This window comes from Copidosoma floridanum, unplaced genomic scaffold (assembly GCF_036245765.1).
Source record: "Copidosoma floridanum isolate Cflo_tuat_1 unplaced genomic scaffold, Cflo_Japanese_pri ptg000004l, whole genome shotgun sequence".
NCBI classification, from domain to species: domain Eukaryota; kingdom Metazoa; phylum Arthropoda; class Insecta; order Hymenoptera; family Encyrtidae; genus Copidosoma; species Copidosoma floridanum.
This window is the reverse complement of record NW_028321881.1, coordinates 2,676,773-2,697,876: the sequence shown is the minus strand read 5'-3', so window position 1 is coordinate 2,697,876 and position 21,104 is coordinate 2,676,773.

Here is a 21,104-nt window from a genome sequence, read left to right as displayed (position 1 = left end):
ATAACTTAAGCGCCAATTATTACAAACCCCAGAGCTCTTACTGGCCATTTTGCTTATTAGTTGAATAAATAAAATAACACATGTGCCCATTAGCACAACCTTAAGCGCTTACTGGCTGCTTTGTTTATTAATTTAATAAATAAAATTACACAAGCGCCAATCACTACACAAGCCGAGGTGCTCACTGGCCACTTTGTTTATTAATTGAATAAAAAAAATAACACATATGCCCATTACCACACAACCTGGGGCGCTTACTGGCTGCTATGTTTATCAATTAAATAAATGAAATAACAAATGTGCCCATCACCACACAACCCCATGCGCTTACTGGCTGCTTTGTTTATTAATTAAATGAATAAAATAACTCAAGCGCCAATTACTATAAACCCCAGTGCTCTTACTGGCCGTTTTGTTCATTAATTAAATAAATGAAATAACACATGTGCCAATTAGCACATCCTGAAGTGCTTACTGGCTGCTTTGTTTATCAATTGAATAAATAAAATATCACAAGCGCCAATCACCAAAAACCCCAGAGCGCTTACTGGCCGCTTTGTTAATTATTTAAATAAATAAAATAAAAAATGTGCTGATAAACAAAACCCGGAGCGCTTACTGGCTGCTTTCTGTTAATAATTAAATAAATAATATGACGCAAGCGCAAATTACCACACAACGCAGGGTGCTTACTGACCGCTTTGTTTATTAATTATATAAATAAAATAACTCAAGCGCCAATTACCACTTAACTTGGGGTGCTTACTGGCCACTTTGTTTATTAATTAATTAAATAAAATAACACATGTGCCCATAAGCACAACCTGGGGCGCTTACTAGCTGCTTTGTTTATCAGTCGAATAAATAAAATGACACAAGCGCCAATCACTACACAAGCCGAGGTGCTCACTGTCCGCTTTGTTTATCATTCAAATAAATAAAATAACAAATGTGCCCATTACCACACAACCCGGGGTTCTTACTGGCTGCTTTGTTTATCAATTGGATAAATAAAATAACACAAGCGCCAATCACCACAAACCCTAGAGCGCTTACTGGCTTCTTTGTTAATTATTTAAATAAATAAAATAACAAATGTGCCAATAAACAAAACCCGGGGCGCTAACTAGCGCTTTCTGTTAATAATTAAATAAATAATATGACACAAGCGCCAATTACCACACAACGCGGGGTGCTTACTGGGCGTTTTGTTTATTAATTAAAAAAATAAAATAACTCAAGCGCCAATCACCACACAACTCAGGGTACTTACTGGCCATTTTGTTTATTAATTGATAAAATAAAATAACACATGTGCCCATAAGCACAACCTGGGGCGCTTACTAGCTGCTTTGTTTATCAATTGAATAAATAAAATGACACAAGCGCCAATTACTACACAACGCGGGGTGCTCACTTGCTGCTTTGTTTATTAATTAAATAAATAAAATAACTCAAGCGCCATTCACCACACAACTCAAGGTGCTTACTGGCCACATTGTTTATTAATTGATTAAATAAAATAACACATGTGCCCATAAGCACAACCTAAGGCGCTTACTAGCTGCTTTGTTTATAAATTGAATAAATAAAATAACACAAGCGCCAATTACCATACAACCCGGAGCGCTCACTGGCCTTTTTGTTTATCAATTTGATGCACAAAATAACACAAGTTTTCATTACCACAAATTCCAGGGCACTTACTGGCGGCTTTGTTTAACAATTAAATAAATAAAATAACACAAGCGCTAATTATGACAGACCCCAGAGCGCTTACTTGCTGCTTTGTTTATTAATTTAATAAAAAAATTAACACAAGCACCAATTACCACACAATTCGGGGTGCTTACTGGACGCTTTGTTTATTAATTAAATAAATTAAACACCACAAGCAACCATCACCACAAAACCTAGAGCACTTACTGGCCGCTGTGTTTATTGATTGAATAAATAAAATAATACATGTGCCCATAAACACAACCTGGGGCGCTTACTGGCTGCTTTGATTATCATTTAAATAAATAAAATAACACAATTGCCAATCACCACATAACCCGAGGTGCTTACTCGGTGCTTTGTTTATTTATTAAATAAATAAAATAACACAAGCGCCAATCACCATGAAACCCAGAGTGCTTACTGTCTGCTTTGTTTGATGATTGAATAAATAAAATAACACAAGCGTCAATCACCAGTAAACCCAGAGCACATACTGGCTGCTTTGTTTATTAATTTAATAAATAAAATAAAACAAGCGCCAATCAGCACACAACCCAGGGTGCTCACTCGCCGCTTTGTTTATTAATAAGATAAATAAATTAACACAAGTGCCCATCACCACACAACCGGAGTGCTTACTGGCCGCTTCGTTTAATAATTAAATAAATAAAATGACACAAGCGCCAATCACTACACCACCTAAAGGGCTCACTGGCCGCTTCGTTTATTAATTAAATAAATAAAATAACACAAGCGCCAATCACCATGAAACCCAGAGTGCTTACTGTCTGCTTTGTTTGATGATTAAATAAATAAAATAACACAAGCGTCAATCACCACTAAACCCAGAGCACATACTGGCTGCTTTGTTTATTAATTAAATAAATAAAATAACACAAGCGTCAATTATCACAAACCCCAGAGCGTTTACTGGCCGCTTTGTTTATAATTTAAATAAATAAAATAACACAAGCGCCAATTATTACAAACCCCAAAGCGCTTACTGGCCGCTTTGTTAATTATTCGAATAAATAAAATAACACTCGTGCCCATAAACGAAACCCGGGGCGCTTACTGGCTGCTTTGTTTATTATTAAAATAAATAAAATGACACAAGCGCCAATCACTACACAACCCAAAGTGCTCACTGGCCGCTCCGTTTATTAATTAAATAAGTAAAATAACACAAATGCCCATCACCACACAACCCAGGGCGCTTACTGGCTGCTTTGTTTATTAATTAAATAATTAAAATAACACAAGTGCTCATTAACACACAACCCAGGGCGCTAACTGGCCGCTTCGTTTATTAATTAAATAAATAGAATAACACAAGTGCTTATTAACACACAACCCAGGGCGCTTACTGGCTGCTTTGTTTATTAATAAAATGAATAAAATAACTCAAGCCCCAATTATTACAAACCCCAGAACTCTTACTGGCCATTTTGTTAATTAATAAAATAAATAAAATAAAACATGTGCTCATTAGCAATACCCGGAGCGCTTACTGGCTGCTTTGTGTTAATAATTGAATAAATAAAATGACACAAGCGCCAATCACCACACAACACGGGGTGCTTACTGGCCGCTTCGTCTATTAATTAAATGAATAAAATAACACATGTGCTTATCAACACACAACCCGGGGCGCTTACTGGCTGCTTTGTTTATTAATTAAATGTATAAAATAACTCAAGTGCCAATTATTACAAACCCCTGAGCTCTTACTGGCCGTTTTGTTTATTAATTGAATAAATGAAATAACACATGTGCCCATTAGCACAACCTGAAGCGCTTACTGGCTGCTTTGTTTATTAATAAAATAAATAAAATGACACAAGCGCCAATCACTACACAAGCCAAGGTGCTCACTGGCCACTTTGTTTATTAATTGAATAAAAAAAATAACACAAATGCCCATTACCACACAACCCGGGGCACTTATTGGCTGCTTTGTTCATCAATTAAATAAATAAAATAACAAATGTGCCCATCACCACACAACCCGATGCGCTTACTGGCTGCTTTGTTTATTAATTAAATGAATAAAATAACTCAAGCGCCAATCACCACACAACTCGGGGTGCTAACTGGCCACTTTGTTTATTAATTGATTAAATGAAATAACACATGTGCCCATAAGCACAACCTGGGGCGCTAACTAGCTGCTTTGTTTATCAGTTGAATAAATAAAATGACACAAGCGCCAATCACTACACAAACCGAGTCGCTCACTGGCCGCTTTGTTTATCATTTAAATAAATAAAATAACAAATGTGCCCATTACCACACAACCCGTAGTTCTTACTGGCTGCTTTGTTTATCAATTTGATAAATAAAATAACACAAGCGCCAATCACCACAAACCCTAGAGCGCTTACTGGCTGCTTTGTTAATTATTTGAATAAATAAAATAACAAATGTGCCAATAAACAAAACCCGGGGCGCTTACTAGCTGCTTACTGTTAATATTTAAATAAATAATGTGACACAAGCGCCAATTACTAAACAACGCGGGGTGCTCACTGGCTGCTTTGTTTATTAATTGAATGAACAAAATAACACAAATGCCCATTACCACGCAACCCATGGCGCTTACTGGCTGCTTTGTTTATCAATTAAATAAATAAAAAAACAAAAGTGCCCATCACTACACAACCCGGGGCAATCACTGGCCACTTTGCTTATAAATTAAATAAATAAAATAACACAAGCGCCAATCACCACAAAACCCAGAGCACTTACTGGCCGCTTTGTTTATAAATTGAATAAATAAAATAATACAAGTGCCCATCACCAACAATCTAGGGCGCTTAATGGGTGCTTTGTTTATTAATTGAATAAATAAAATAACACAAGAGCCAATTACCACAAAACCCAGAGCACTTACTGGCTGCTTTGTTTATTAATTTAATAAATAAAATAACACAAGCGCCAATCAGCACACAACCCAGGGTGCTAACTAGTTGCTTTGTTCATTAATTAAATAAATAAAATAACACAAGTGCCCATCACCACACAACCTAGAGTGCTTACTGGCCGCTTTGTTTATTAATTAAATAAAGAAAATAACACAAATGCTTATTACCACACAATCCGGGGCGCTTACTGGTTGCTTTGTTTATCAATCAAATAAATAAAATGACGAAAGTGCCAATCACCACACAACGCGGGGTGCTTACTGGCAGCTTTGTTTATTAATTAAATAAATAAAATAACACGAGTGCCCATCAGAAAACAACCCAGGGCGCTTACTGGCTGCTTTGTTTATTAATCAAATAATTAAAATTACACAAGTGCCCATTACCACAAAACCCGGGGCGCTTACTGGCTGGTTTGTTTTTTAATTATATAAATAAAATAACACAAGTGCCCATCACCACACAATCCAGGGCGCTTACTAGTTGCTTTGCTTATTAACTGAATAAATAAAATGACACAAACGCCAATCTCCACACAACCCAGAGCGCTTACTGGCCACTTTGTTTATTAATAAAATAAATAAAATAACACGAGTGCCCATCAGAAAACAACCCAGGGCGCTTACTGGCTGCTTTGTTTATTAATCAAATAATTAAAATTACACAAGTGCCCATTACCACACAACCCGGGGTGCTTACTGGCTTCTGTGTTAATTAATTAAATGAATAAAACAACACAAGCGCTAATTATTACTAACACAAGAGCGCTTACTAGCCGCTTTGTTGATTATTTGAATAAATAAAATAACACATGTGCCCATAAACGAAACCCGGGGCGCTTACTGGCTGCTTTGTTTATTAATTGAATAAATAAAATGACACAAGCGCCAATTATAACACAACCTGAGGTGCTCACTGGCCGCTTTGTTTAATAATTAAATAAGTGAAATAACAGAAATGCACATCACAACACAACCCAGGGCGCTTACTGGCTGCTTTGTTTATTAATTGAATAAGAAAAAGAACACAAGTGCTTATTATTACACAATCCAGGGCGCTTACTGGCTCCTTAGTTTATAAATCAAATGAACAAAATCACGCAAGCGCTAGCCACCACACAACGCGGAGTGCTTACTGGCCGCTTCGTTTAATAATTAAATAAATAAAATTACTTAAGTGCCTATTACCACACAACCCAGGGCACTTACTGGCTGCTTTGTTTATTAATTAAATAAATGAAATAACACAAGCGTCAATCATCACAAACCCCAGAGCGTTTACTGGCCGCTTTGTTTATAATTTGAATAATTAAAATAACACAAGCTCCAATTATTACAAACGCCAGAGCGCTTACTGGCCGCTTTGTTGATTATTTGAATAAATAAAATAACACTTGTGCCCATTAACGAAACCCGGGGCGCTTACTGGCTGCTTTGTTTATTAATTAAATAAATAAAATGACACAAGCGCCAATCACTACACCACCTAAAGGGCTCACTGGCCGCTTCGTTTATTAATTAAATAAGTAAAATAACACAAATGCCCATCACCACACAACCCAGGGCGCTTACTGGCTGCTTTGTTTATTAATTAAATAATTGAAAGAACACAAGTTCTTATTAACACACAACCCGGGGAGCTAACTTGCCGCTTCGTTTATTAATTAAATAAATAAAATAACACAAGTGCTTATTAACACAGAACCCAGGGTGCTTACTGGCTGCTTTGTTTATCAATAAAATGAATAAAATTACTCAAGCGCCAATTATTACAAACCCCAGAGCTCTTACTGGCCGTTTTGTTAATTAATTAAATAAATAAAATAACACATGTGCCCATAAGCAGAACCTGGGGGGCTTACTGGCTGCTATGTTTATTAATTATTTATATAAAATAACTCAAGCGCTAATTATTACAAACCCTAGAGCGCTTACTGGCCGCTATGTTAATTATTTAAATAAATAAAATAACACATGTGCTCATAAACGAAACCCGGGGCGCTTACTGGCTGCTTTGTGTTAATAATCGAATAAATAAAATGACACAAGCGCCAATCACCACACAACGCGAGGAGCTTACTGGCCGCTTCGTCTTTTAATTAAATGAATAAAATAACACAAGTGCTTATCAACACACAACCCGGGGCGCTCACTGGCTGCTTTGTTTATCAATTAAATGAATAAAATAACTTAAGCGCAAATTATTACAAACCCCTGAGCTCTTACTGGCCGTTTTGTTCATTAATTGAATAAATGAAATAACACATGTGCCCATTAGCACATCCTTAAGCGCTTACTGGCTGCTTTGTTTATCAATTGAATAAATAAAATAACTCAAGCGCCAATCACCACAAACCCCAGAGCGCTTACTGGCCGCTTTGTTAATTATTTAAATAAATAAAATAACAAATGTGCCGACAAACAAAACCCGGAGCACTTACTGGCCGCTTTGTTTATAAATTGAATAAATAAAATAATACAAGTGCCCATCACCAACAATCTAGGGCGCTTAATGGGTGCTTTGTTTATTAATTGAATAAATAAAATAACACAAGAGCCAATTACCACAAAACCCAAAGCACTTACTGGCTGCTTTGTTTATTACTTTAATAAATAAAATAACACAAGCGCCAATCAGCACACAACCCAGGGTGCTAACTAGTTGCTTTGTTTATTAATTAAATAAATAAAATAACACAAGTGCCCATCACCACACAACCCAGAGTGCTTACTGGCCGCTTTGTTTAATAATTAAATAAAGAAAATAACACAAATGCTTATTACCACACAATCCGGGGCGCTTACTGGTTGCTTTGTTTATCAATCAAATAAATAAAATGACGAAAGTGCCAATCACCACACAACGCGGGGTGCTTACTGGCAGCTTTGTTTATTAATTAAATAAATAAAATAACACGAGTGCCCATCAGAAAACAACCCAGGGCGCTTACTGGCTGCTTTGTTTATTAATCAAATAATTAAAATTACACAAGTGCCCATTACCACAAAACCCGGGGCGCTTACTGGCTGGTTTGTTTTTTAATTATATAAATAAAATAACACAATTGCCCATCACCACACAATCCAGGGCGCTTACTAGTTGCTTTGCTTATTAACTGAATTAATAAAATGACACAAACGCCAATCTCCACACAACCCAGAGCGCTTACTGGCCACTTTGTTTATTAATAAAATAAATAAAATAACACAAGTGCCCACCACCGGACAATTTAGGGCGCGTACTGGCTGCTTTGTTTATTAATTAAATAAATAAAAGAACACAAGTGCCAATTACCACACAATCTGAAGCGCTTACTGGCCACTTTGTTTGATAATTGAATAAATAAAATAACGCAAGCGGCAATTCCCACACAACCCGGGGTGCTTACTGGCTTCTGTGTTAATTAATTAAATAAATAAAACAACACAAGCGCTAATTATTACTAACACAAGAGCGCTTACTAGCCGCTTTGTTGATTATTTGAATAAATAAAATAACACATGTGCCCATAAACGAAACCCGGGGCGCTTACTGGCTGCTTTGTTTATTAATTGAATAAATAAAATGACACAAGCGCCAATTATAACACAACCTGAGGTGCTCACTGGCCGCTTTGTTTATTAATTAAGTAAGTGAAATAACACAAATGCACATCACAACACAACCCAGGGCGCTTACTGGCTGCTTTGTTTATTAATTGAATAAGAAAAAGAACACAAGTGCTTATTATTACACAATCCGGGGCGCTTACTGGCTCCTTAGATTACAAATCAAATGAACAAAATCACGCAAGCGCTAACCACCACACAACGCGGAGTGCTTACTGGCCGCTTCGTTTAATAATTAAATAAATAAAATTACTTAAGTGCCTATTACCACACAACCCAGGGCACTTACTGGCTGCTTTGTTTATTAATTAAATAAATGAAATAACACAAGCGTCAATCATCACAAACCCCAGAGCGTTTACTGGCCGCTTTGTTTATAATTTGAATAAATAAAATAACACAAGCTCCAATTATTACAAACGCCAGAGCGCTTACTGGCCGCTTTGTTGATTATTTGAATAAATAAAATAACACTTGTGCCCATTAACGAAACCCGGGGCGCTTACTGGCTGCTTTGTTTATTAATTAAATAAATAAAATGACACAAGCGCCAATCACTACACCACCTAAAGGGCTCACTGGCCGCTTCGTTTATTAATTAAATAAGTAAAATAACACAAATGCTCATCACCACACAACCCAGGGCGCTTACTGGCTGCTTTGTTTATTAATTAAATAATTGAAAGAACACAAGTGCTTATTAACACACAACCCGGGGAGCTAACTGGCCGCTTCGTTTATTAATTAAATAAATAAAATAACACAAGTGCTTATTAACACAGAACCCAGGGTGCTTACTGGCTACTTTGTTTATCAATAAAATGAATAAAATTACTCAAGCGCCAATTATTACAAACCCCAGAGCTCTTACTGGCCGTTTTGTTAATTAATTAAATAATTAAAATAACACATGTGCCCATAAGCAGAACCTGGGGGGCTTACTGGCTGCTATGTTTATTAATTATTTAAATAAAATAACTCAAGCGCTAATTATTACAAACCCTAGAGCGCTTACTGGCCGCTATGTTAATTATTTAAATAAATAAAATAACACATGTGCTCATAAACGAAACCCGGGGCGCTTACTGGCTGCTTTGTGTTAATAATTGAATAAATAAAATGACACAAGCGCCAATCACCACACAACGCAAGGAGCTTACTGGCCGCTTCGTCTTTTAATTAAATGAATAAAATAACACAAGTGCTTATCAACACACAACCCGGGGCGCTCACTGGCTGCTTTGTTTATCAATTAAATGAATAAAATAACTTAAGCGCAAATTATTACAAACCCCTGAGCTCTTACTGGCCGTTTTGTTCATTAATTGAATAAATGAAATAACACATGTGCCCATTAGCACATCCTTAAGCGCTTACTGGCTGCTTTGTTTATCAATTGAATAAATAAAATAACTCAAGCGCCAATCACCACAAACCCCAGAGCGCTTACTGGCCGCTTTGTTAATTATTTAAATAAATAAAATAACAAATGTGCCGATAAACAAAACCCGGAGCGCTTACTGACTGCTTTCTGTTAATAATTAAATAAATAATATGACGCAAGCGCAAATTACCTTACAACGCGGGGTGCTTACTGGCCGCTTTGTTTATCAATTATATAAATAAAATAACTCAAGCGCCAATTACCACTCAACTCGGGGTGCTTACTGGCCACTTTGTTTATTAATTGATTAAATAAAATAACACATGTGCCCATAAGCACAACCTGGGGCGCTTACTAGCTGCTTTGTTTATCAATTGAATAATTAAAATGACACAAGCGCCAATTACTACACGACGCGGCGTGCTCAGTGGCTGCTTTGTTTATTAATTAAATAAATAAAATAACACAAGCGCCAATTATGACAAACCCCAGAGCGCTTACTGGCTGCTTTGTTTATCAATCAAATAAATAAAATGACACAAGCGCCAATCACTACACAAGCCAAAGTGCTCACTGGCCGCTTTGTTTATTAATTGAATAAACAAAATAACACAAATGCCCATTACCACGCAACCCATGGCGCTTACTGGCTGCTTTGTTTATCAATTAAATAAATAAAAAAACAAAAGTGCCCATCACCACACAACCCGGGGCAATCACTGGCCACTTTGTTTATAAATTGAATAAATAAAATAACACAAGCGCCAATCACCACACAACCCGGGGTGCTCACTGGCCTTTTTGTTTATCAATTTGATGCACAAAATTACACAAGTTTCCATTACCACAAAATCCGGGGCACTTACTGGCGGCTTTGTTTATCAATTAAATAAATAAAATAACACAAGCGCCAATTATGACAAACCCCAGAGCGCTTACTGGATGCTTTGTTTATTAATTTGATAAATAAATAAACACAAGCACCAATCACCACACAACTCGGCGTGCTCACTAGGCACTTTGTTTATTCATTGAATACATAAAATACCACAAATGCCCATCACCACACAACTCGGGGCGCTCACTGGCTGCTTTGTTTATTAATTAAATAAATAAAATGACACAAGCGCCAATCACCACAAACCCCAGAGCGCTTACTGGCCGCTTTGTTAATTATTTAAATAAATAAAATAACAAATGTGCCGACAAACAAAACCCGGAGCACTTACTGGCCGCTTTGTTTATAAATTGAATAAATAAAATAATACAAGTGCCCATCACCAACAATCTAGGGCGCTTAATGGGTGCTTTGTTTATTAATTGAATAAATAAAATAACACAAGAGCCAATTACCACAAAACCCAAAGCACTTACTGGCTGCTTTGTTTATTACTTTAATAAATAAAATAACACAAGCGCCAATCAGCACACAACCCAGGGTGCTAACTAGTTGCTTTGTTTATTAATTAAATAAATAAAATAACACAAGTGCCCATCACCACACAACCCAGAGTGCTTACTGGCCGCTTTGTTTAATAATTAAATAAAGAAAATAACACAAATGCTTATTACCACACAATCCGGGGCGCTTACTGGTTGCTTTGTTTATCAATCAAATAAATAAAATGACGAAAGTGCCAATCACCACACAACGCGGGGTGCTTACTGGCAGCTTTGTTTATTAATTAAATAAATAAAATAACACGAGTGCCCATCAGAAAACAACCCAGGGCGCTTACTGGCTGCTTTGTTTATTAATCAAATAATTAAAATTACACAAGTGCCCATTACCACAAAACCCGGGGCGCTTACTGGCTGGTTTGTTTTTTAATTATATAAATAAAATAACACAATTGCCCATCACCACACAATCCAGGGCGCTTACTAGTTGCTTTGCTTATTAACTGAATTAATAAAATGACACAAACGCCAATCTCCACACAACCCAGAGCGCTTACTGGCCACTTTGTTTATTAATAAAATAAATAAAATAACACAAGTGCCCACCACCGGACAATTTAGGGCGCGTACTGGCTGCTTTGTTTATTAATTAAATAAATAAAAGAACACAAGTGCCAATTACCACACAATCTGAAGCGCTTACTGGCCACTTTGTTTGATAATTGAATAAATAAAATAACGCAAGCGGCAATTCCCACACAACCCGGGGTGCTTACTGGCTTCTGTGTTAATTAATTAAATAAATAAAACAACACAAGCGCTAATTATTACTAACACAAGAGCGCTTACTAGCCGCTTTGTTGATTATTTGAATAAATAAAATAACACATGTGCCCATAAACGAAACCCGGGGCGCTTACTGGCTGCTTTGTTTATTAATTGAATAAATAAAATGACACAAGCGCCAATTATAACACAACCTGAGGTGCTCACTGGCCGCTTTGTTTATTAATTAAGTAAGTGAAATAACACAAATGCACATCACAACACAACCCAGGGCGCTTACTGGCTGCTTTGTTTATTAATTGAATAAGAAAAAGAACACAAGTGCTTATTATTACACAATCCGGGGCGCTTACTGGCTCCTTAGATTACAAATCAAATGAACAAAATCACGCAAGCGCTAACCACCACACAACGCGGAGTGCTTACTGGCCGCTTCGTTTAATAATTAAATAAATAAAATTACTTAAGTGCCTATTACCACACAACCCAGGGCACTTACTGGCTGCTTTGTTTATTAATTAAATAAATGAAATAACACAAGCGTCAATCATCACAAACCCCAGAGCGTTTACTGGCCGCTTTGTTTATAATTTGAATAAATAAAATAACACAAGCTCCAATTATTACAAACGCCAGAGCGCTTACTGGCCGCTTTGTTGATTATTTGAATAAATAAAATAACACTTGTGCCCATTAACGAAACCCGGGGCGCTTACTGGCTGCTTTGTTTATTAATTAAATAAATGAAATGACACAAGCGCCAATCACTACACCACCTAAAGGGCTCACTGGCCGCTTCGTTTATTAATTAAATAAGTAAAATAACACAAATGCTCATCACCACACAACCCAGGGCGCTTACTGGCTGCTTTGTTTATTAATTAAATAATTGAAAGAACACAAGTGCTTATTAACACACAACCCGGGGAGCTAACTGGCCGCTTCGTTTATTAATTAAATAAATAAAATAACACAAGTGCTTATTAACACAGAACCCAGGGTGCTTACTGGCTACTTTGTTTATCAATAAAATGAATAAAATTACTCAAGCGCCAATTATTACAAACCCCAGAGCTCTTACTGGCCGTTTTGTTAATTAATTAAATAATTAAAATAACACATGTGCCCATAAGCAGAACCTGGGGGGCTTACTGGCTGCTATGTTTATTAATTATTTAAATAAAATAACTCAAGCGCTAATTATTACAAACCCTAGAGCGCTTACTGGCCGCTATGTTAATTATTTAAATAAATAAAATAACACATGTGCTCATAAACGAAACCCGGGGCGCTTACTGGCTGCTTTGTGTTAATAATTGAATAAATAAAATGACACAAGCGCCAATCACCACACAACGCAAGGAGCTTACTGGCCGCTTCGTCTTTTAATTAAATGAATAAAATAACACAAGTGCTTATCAACACACAACCCGGGGCGCTCACTGGCTGCTTTGTTTATCAATTAAATGAATAAAATAACTTAAGCGCAAATTATTACAAACCCCTGAGCTCTTACTGGCCGTTTTGTTCATTAATTGAATAAATGAAATAACACATGTGCCCATTAGCACATCCTTAAGCGCTTACTGGCTGCTTTGTTTATCAATTGAATAAATAAAATAACTCAAGCGCCAATCACCACAAACCCCAGAGCGCTTACTGGCCGCTTTGTTAATTATTTAAATAAATAAAATAACAAATGTGCCGATAAACAAAACCCGGAGCGCTTACTGACTGCTTTCTGTTAATAATTAAATAAATAATATGACGCAAGCGCAAATTACCTTACAACGCGGGGTGCTTACTGGCCGCTTTGTTTATCAATTATATAAATAAAATAACTCAAGCGCCAATTACCACTCAACTCGGGGTGCTTACTGGCCACTTTGTTTATTAATTGATTAAATAAAATAACACATGTGCCCATAAGCACAACCTGGGGCGCTTACTAGCTGCTTTGTTTATCAATTGAATAATTAAAATGACACAAGCGCCAATTACTACACGACGCGGCGTGCTCAGTGGCTGCTTTGTTTATTAATTAAATAAATAAAATAACACAAGCGCCAATTATGACAAACCCCAGAGCGCTTACTGGCTGCTTTGTTTATCAATCAAATAAATAAAATGACACAAGCGCCAATCACTACACAAGCCAAAGTGCTCACTGGCCGCTTTGTTTATTAATTGAATAAACAAAATAACACAAATGCCCATTACCACGCAACCCATGGCGCTTACTGGCTGCTTTGTTTATCAATTAAATAAATAAAAAAACAAAAGTGCCCATCACCACACAACCCGGGGCAATCACTGGCCACTTTGTTTATAAATTGAATAAATAAAATAACACAAGCGCCAATCACCACACAACCCGGGGTGCTCACTGGCCTTTTTGTTTATCAATTTGATGCACAAAATTACACAAGTTTCCATTACCACAAAATCCGGGGCACTTACTGGCGGCTTTGTTTATCAATTAAATAAATAAAATAACACAAGCGCCAATTATGACAAACCCCAGAGCGCTTACTGGATGCTTTGTTTATTAATTTGATAAATAAATAAACACAAGCACCAATCACCACACAACTCGGCGTGCTCACTAGGCACTTTGTTTATTCATTGAATACATAAAATACCACAAATGCCCATCACCACACAACTCGGGGCGCTCACTGGCTGCTTTGTTTATTAATTAAATAAATAAAATGACACAAGCGCCAATCACTACACAAGCCGAGGTGCTCACTGGCCACTTTGTTTATTAATTGAATAAAAAAAATAACACAAATGCCCATTACCACACAACCTAGGGCGCTTACTGGCTGCTTTGTTTATTAATTAAATAAATAAAATAACAAATGTTCCCATTACTACACAACCCCATGCGCTTACTGGCTGCTTTCTTTATTAATTAAATGAATAAAATAACTCAAGCGCCATTTATTACAAACCCCAGAGCTCTTACTGGCCGTTTTGTTCATTAATTGAATAAATGAAATAACACATGGGCCCATTAGCACATCCTGAAGCGCTTACTGGCTGCTTTGTTTATCAATTGAATAAATAAAATATCACAAGCGCCAATCACCACAAACCCTAGAGCGCTTACCGGCCGCTTTGTTAATTATTTAAATAAATAAAATAACAAATGTGCCGATAAACAAAACCCCGAGCGCTTACTTGCTGCTTTCTGTTAATAATTAAATAAATAATATTACGCAAGCGCAAATTACCACTCAACGCGGGGTGCTCACTGGCTGCTTTGTTTATTAATTAAATAAATAAAATACCTCAAGCGCCATTCACCACACAACTCAGGGTTCTTACTGGCCACTTTGTTTATTAATTGATTAAATAAAATAACACATGTGCCCATAAGCACAACCTGGGGCGCTTACTAGCTGCTTTGTTTATCAATTGAATAAATAAAATGACACAAGCGCCAATTACTACACAACGCGGGGTGCTCACTGGCTGCTTTGTTTATTAATTGAATGAACAAAATACAACAAATGCCCATTACCACGCAACCCATGGCGCTTACTGGCTGCTTTGTTTATCAATTAAATAAATAAAAAAACAAAAGTGCCCATCACCACACAACCCGGGGCAATCACTGGCCACTTTGCTTATAAATTAAATAAATAAAATAACACAAGCGCCAATCACCACAAAACCCAGAGCACTTACTGGCCGCTTTGTTTATAAATTGAATAAATAAAATAATACAAGTGCCCATCACCAACAATCTAGGGCGCTTAATGTGTGCTTTGTTTATTAATTGAATAAATAAAATAACACAAGAGCCAATTACCACAAAACCCGGAGCACTTACTGGCTGCTTTGTTTATCAATTTAATAAATAAAATAACACAAGCGCCAATCAGCACACAACCCAGGGTGCTAACTAGTTGCTTTGTTTATTAATTAAATAAATAAAATAACACAAGTGCCCATCACCACACAACCCAGAGTGCTTACTGGCCGCTTTGTTTATTAATTAAATAAAGAAAATAACACAAATGCTTATTACCACACAATCCGGGGCGCTTACTGGTTGCTTTGTTTATCAATCAAATAAATAAAATGACGAAAGTGCCAATCACCACACAACGCGGGGTGCTTACTGGCAGCTTTGTTTATTAATTAAATAAATAAAATAACACGAGTGCCCATCAGAAAACAACCCAGGGCGCTTACTGGCTGCTTTGTTTATTAATCAAATAATTAAAATTACACAAGTGCCCATTACCACAAAACCCGGGGCGCTTACTGGCTGGTTTGTTTTTTAATTATATAAATAAAATAACACAAGTGCCCATCACCACACAATCCAGGGCGCTTACTAGTTGCTTTGCTTATTAACTGAATTAATAAAATGACACAAACGCCAATCTCCACACAACCCAGAGCGCTTACTGGCCACTTTGTTTATTAATAAAATAAATAAAATAACACAAGTGCCCACCACCGGACAATTTAGGGCGCGTACTGGCTGCTTTGTTTATTAATTAAATAAATAAAAGAACACAAGTGCCAATTACCACACAATCCGAAGCGCTTACTGGCCACTTTGTTTGATAATTGAATAAATAAAATAACGCAAGCGCCAATTCCCACACAACCCGGGGTGCTTACTGGCTTCTGTGTTAATTAATTTAATGAATAAAACAACACAAGCGCTAATTATTACTAACACAAGAGCGCTTACTAGCCGCTTTGTTGATTATTTGAATAAATAAAATAACACATGTGCCCATAAACGAAACCCGGGGCGCTTACTGGCTGCTTTGTTTATTAAATAAATAAATAAAATGACACAAGCGCCAATTATAACACAACCTGAGGTGCTCACTGGCCGCTTTGTTTATTAATTAAATAAGTGAAATAACACAAATGCACATCACAACACAACCCAGGGCGCTTACTGGCTGCTTTGTTTATTAATTGAATAAGAAAAAGAACACAAGTGCTTATTATTACACAATCCGGGGCGCTTACTGGCTCCTTAGTTTATAAATCAAATGAACAAAATCACGCAAGCGCTAACCACCACACAACGCGGAGTGCTTACTGGCCGCTTCGTTTAATAATTAAATAAATAAAATTACTTAAGTGCCTATTACCACACAACCCAGGGCACTTACTGGCTGCTTTGTTTATTAATTAAATAAATGAAATAACACAAGCGTCAATCATCACAAACCCCAAAGCGTTTACTGGCCGCTTTGTTTATAATTTGAATAAATAAAATAACACAAGCTCCAATTATTACAAACGCCAGAGCGCTTACTGGCCGCTTTGTTGATTATTTGAATAAATAAAATAACACTTGTGCCCATTAACGAAACCCGGGGCGCTTACTGGCTGCTTTGTTTATTAATTAAATAAATAAAATGACACAAGCGCCAATCACTACACCACCTAAAGGGCTCACTGGCCGCTTCGTTTATTAATTAAATAAGTAAAATAACACAAATGCCCATCACCACACAACCCAGGGCGCTTACTGGCTGCTTTGTTTATTAATTAAATAATTGAAAGTACACAAGTGCTTATTAACACACAACCCGGGTAGCTAACTGGCCGCTTCGTTTATTAATTAAATAAATAAAATAACACAAGTGCTTATTAACACAGAACCCAGGGTGCTTACTGGCTGCTTTGTTTATCAATAAAATGAATAAAATTACTCAAGCGCCAATTATTACAAACCCCAGAGCTCTTACTGGCCGTTTTGTTAATTAATTAAATAAATAAAATAACACATGTGCCCATAAGCAGAACCTGGGGGGCTTACTGGCTGCTATGTTTATTAATTATTTAAATAAAATAACTCAAGCGCTAATTATTACAAACCCTAGAGCGCTTACTGGCCGCTATGTTAATTATTTAAATAAATAAAATAACACATGTGCTCATAAACGAAACCCGGGGCGCTTACTGGCTGCTTTGTGTTAATAATTGAATAAATAAAATGACACAAGCGCCAATCACCACACAACGCGAGGAGCTTACTGGCCGCTTCGTCTTTTAATTAAATGAATAAAATAACACAAGTGCTTATCAACACACAACCCGGGGCGCTCACTGGCTGCTTTGTTTATCAATTAAATGAATAAAATAACTTAAGCGCAAATTATTACAAACCCCTGAGCTCTTACTGGCCGTTTTGTTCATTAATTGAATAAATGAAATAACACATGTGCCCATTAGCACATCCTTAAGCGCTTACTGGCTGCTTTGTTTATCAATTGAATAAATAAAATAACTCAAGCGCCAATCACCACAAACCCCAGAGCGCTTACTGGCTGCTTTGTTAATTATTTAAATAAATAAAATAACAAATGTGCCGATAAACAAAACCCGGAGCGCTTACTGACTGCTTTCTGTTAATAATTAAATAAATAATATGACGCAAGCGCAAATTACCTTACAACGCGGGGTGCTTACTGGCCGCTTTGTTTATCAATTATATAAATAAAATAACTCAAGCGCCAATTACCACTCAACTCGGGGTGCTTACTGGCCACTTTGTTTATTAATTGATTAAATAAAATAACACATGTGCCCATAAGCACAACCTGGGGCGCTTACTAGCTGCTTTGTTTATCAATTGAATAATTAAAATGACACAAGCGCCAATTACTACACGACGCGGCGTGCTCAGTGGCTGCTTTGTTTATTAATTAAATAAATAAAATAACTCAAGCGCCATTCACCACACAACTCAAGGTGCTTACTGGCCACTTTGTTTATTAATTGATTAAATAAAATAACACATGTGCCCATAAGCACATCCTGAAGCGCTTACTGGCTGCTTTGTTTATCAATTAAATAAATAAAATGACACAAGCGCCAATCACTACACAAGCCAAAGTGCTCACTGGCCGCTTTGTTTATTAATTGAATAAACAGAATAACACAAATGCCCATTACTACGCAACCCATGGCGCTTACTGACTGCTTTGTTTATCAATTAAATAAATAAAAAAACAAAAGTGCCCATCACCACACAACCCGGGGCAATCACTGGCCACTTTGTTTATAAATTGAATAAATAAAATAACACAAGCGCCAATCACCACACAACCCGGGGTGCTCACTGGGCTTTTTGTTTATCAATTTGATGCACAAAATTACACAAGTTTCCATTACCACAAATTCCGGGGCACTTACTGGCGGCTTTGTTTATCAATTAAATAAATAAAATAACACAAGCGCCAATTATGAAAAACCCCAGAGCGCTTACTGGATGCTTTGTTTATTAATTTGATAAATAAATAAACACAAGCACCAATCACCACACAACTCGGCGTGCTCACTAGGCACTTTGTTTATTCATTGAATACATAAAATACCACAAATGCCCATCACCACACAACTCGGGGACGCTCACTGGCTGCTTTGTTTATTAATTAAATAAATAAAATAACACAAGTGGCCAACCCTACAAAGCCCGGCGCGCTTACTGGCCGCATTGTTTATTAATTTGATGAATAAAATAACACAAGCACCAATCACCACACAATTCGGGGTGCTTACTGGACGATTTGTTTAATAATTAAATAAATTAAACACCACAAGCACCCATCACCACAAAACCTAGAGCACTTACTGGCTGCTTTGTTTATTAATTTAATAAATAAAATAAAACAAGCGCCAATCAGCACACAACCCAGGGTGCTCACTCGCCGCTTTGTTTATTAATAAAATAAATAAATTAACACAAGTGCCCATCACCACACAACCCAGAGCGCTTACTGGCCACTTTGTTTATTAATCAAATAAATAAAATGACTTAAGTGCCTATTATCACAAAACCCGGGGCGCTTGTTGGCTGCTTTGTTTATTAATTAAATAAATAAACTAACACAATTGCCAATTATTACAAACCCCAGAGCTCTTACTGGCCGTTTTGTTTATTAGTTAAATAAATAAAATAACACATGTGCCCATTAGCACAACCTTAAGCGCTTACTGGCTGCTTTGTTTATTTATTAAATAAATAAAATGACACAAGCGCCAATCACTACACAAGTTGAGGTGCTCACTGGCCACTTTGTTTATTAATTGAATAAAAAAAATAACACAAATGCCCATTACCACACAACCTAAGGCGCTTACTGGCTGCTTTGTTTATCAATTAAATAAATAAAATAACAAATGTTCCCATCACTACACAACCCCATGCGCTTACTGGCTGCTTTGTTTATTAATTAAATGAATAAAATAACTCTAGCGCCATTTATTACAAACCCCAGAGCTCTTACTGGCCGTTTTGTTCATTAATTAAATAAATGAAATAACACATAGGCCCATTAGCACATCCTGAAGCGCTTACTGGCTGCTTTGTTTATCAATTGAATAAATAAAATATCACAAGCGCCAATCACCACAAACCCTAGAGCGCTTACCGGCCGCTTTGTTAATTATTTAAATAAATAAAATAACAAATGTGCCGATAAACAAAACCCCGAGCGCTTACTTGCTGCTTTCTGTTAATAATTAAATAAATAATATTACGCAAGCGCAAATTACCACACAACGCGGGGTGCTTACTGGCCGCTTTGTTTATTAATTATATAAATAAAATAACTCAAGCGCCAATTACCACTTAACTCAGGGTGCTTACTGGCCACTTTGTTTATTAATTGATTAAATAAAATAACACATGTGCCCATAAGCACAACCTGGGGCGCTTACTAACTGCTTTGTTTATCAGTTGAATAAATAAAATGACACAAGCGCCAATCACTACACAAGCCGAGGTGCTCACTGTCCACTTTGTTTATCATTTCAATAAATAAAATAACAAATGTGCCTATTACCACACAACCCGGGGTTCTTACTGGCTGCTTTGTTTATTAATTGGATGAATAAAATAACACAAGCGCCAATTACCACAAACCCTAGAGCGCTTACTGGCTGCTTTGTTAATTATTTAAATAAATGAAATAACAAATGTGCCAATAAACAAAACTCGGGGCGCTTACTAGCTGCTTTCTGTTAATCATTAAATAAATAATATGACACAAGCGCCAATTACCACACAACGCGGGGTGCTTACTGGGCGTTTTGTTTATTAATTAAATAAATAAAATAACTCAAGCGCCATTCACCACACAACTCAGGGTTCTTACTGGCCACTTTGTTTATTAATTGATTAAATAAAATAACACATGTGCCCATAAGCACAACCTGGGGCGCTTACTAGCTGCTTTGTTTATCAATTAAATAAATAAAATGACACAAGCGCCAATCACTACACAA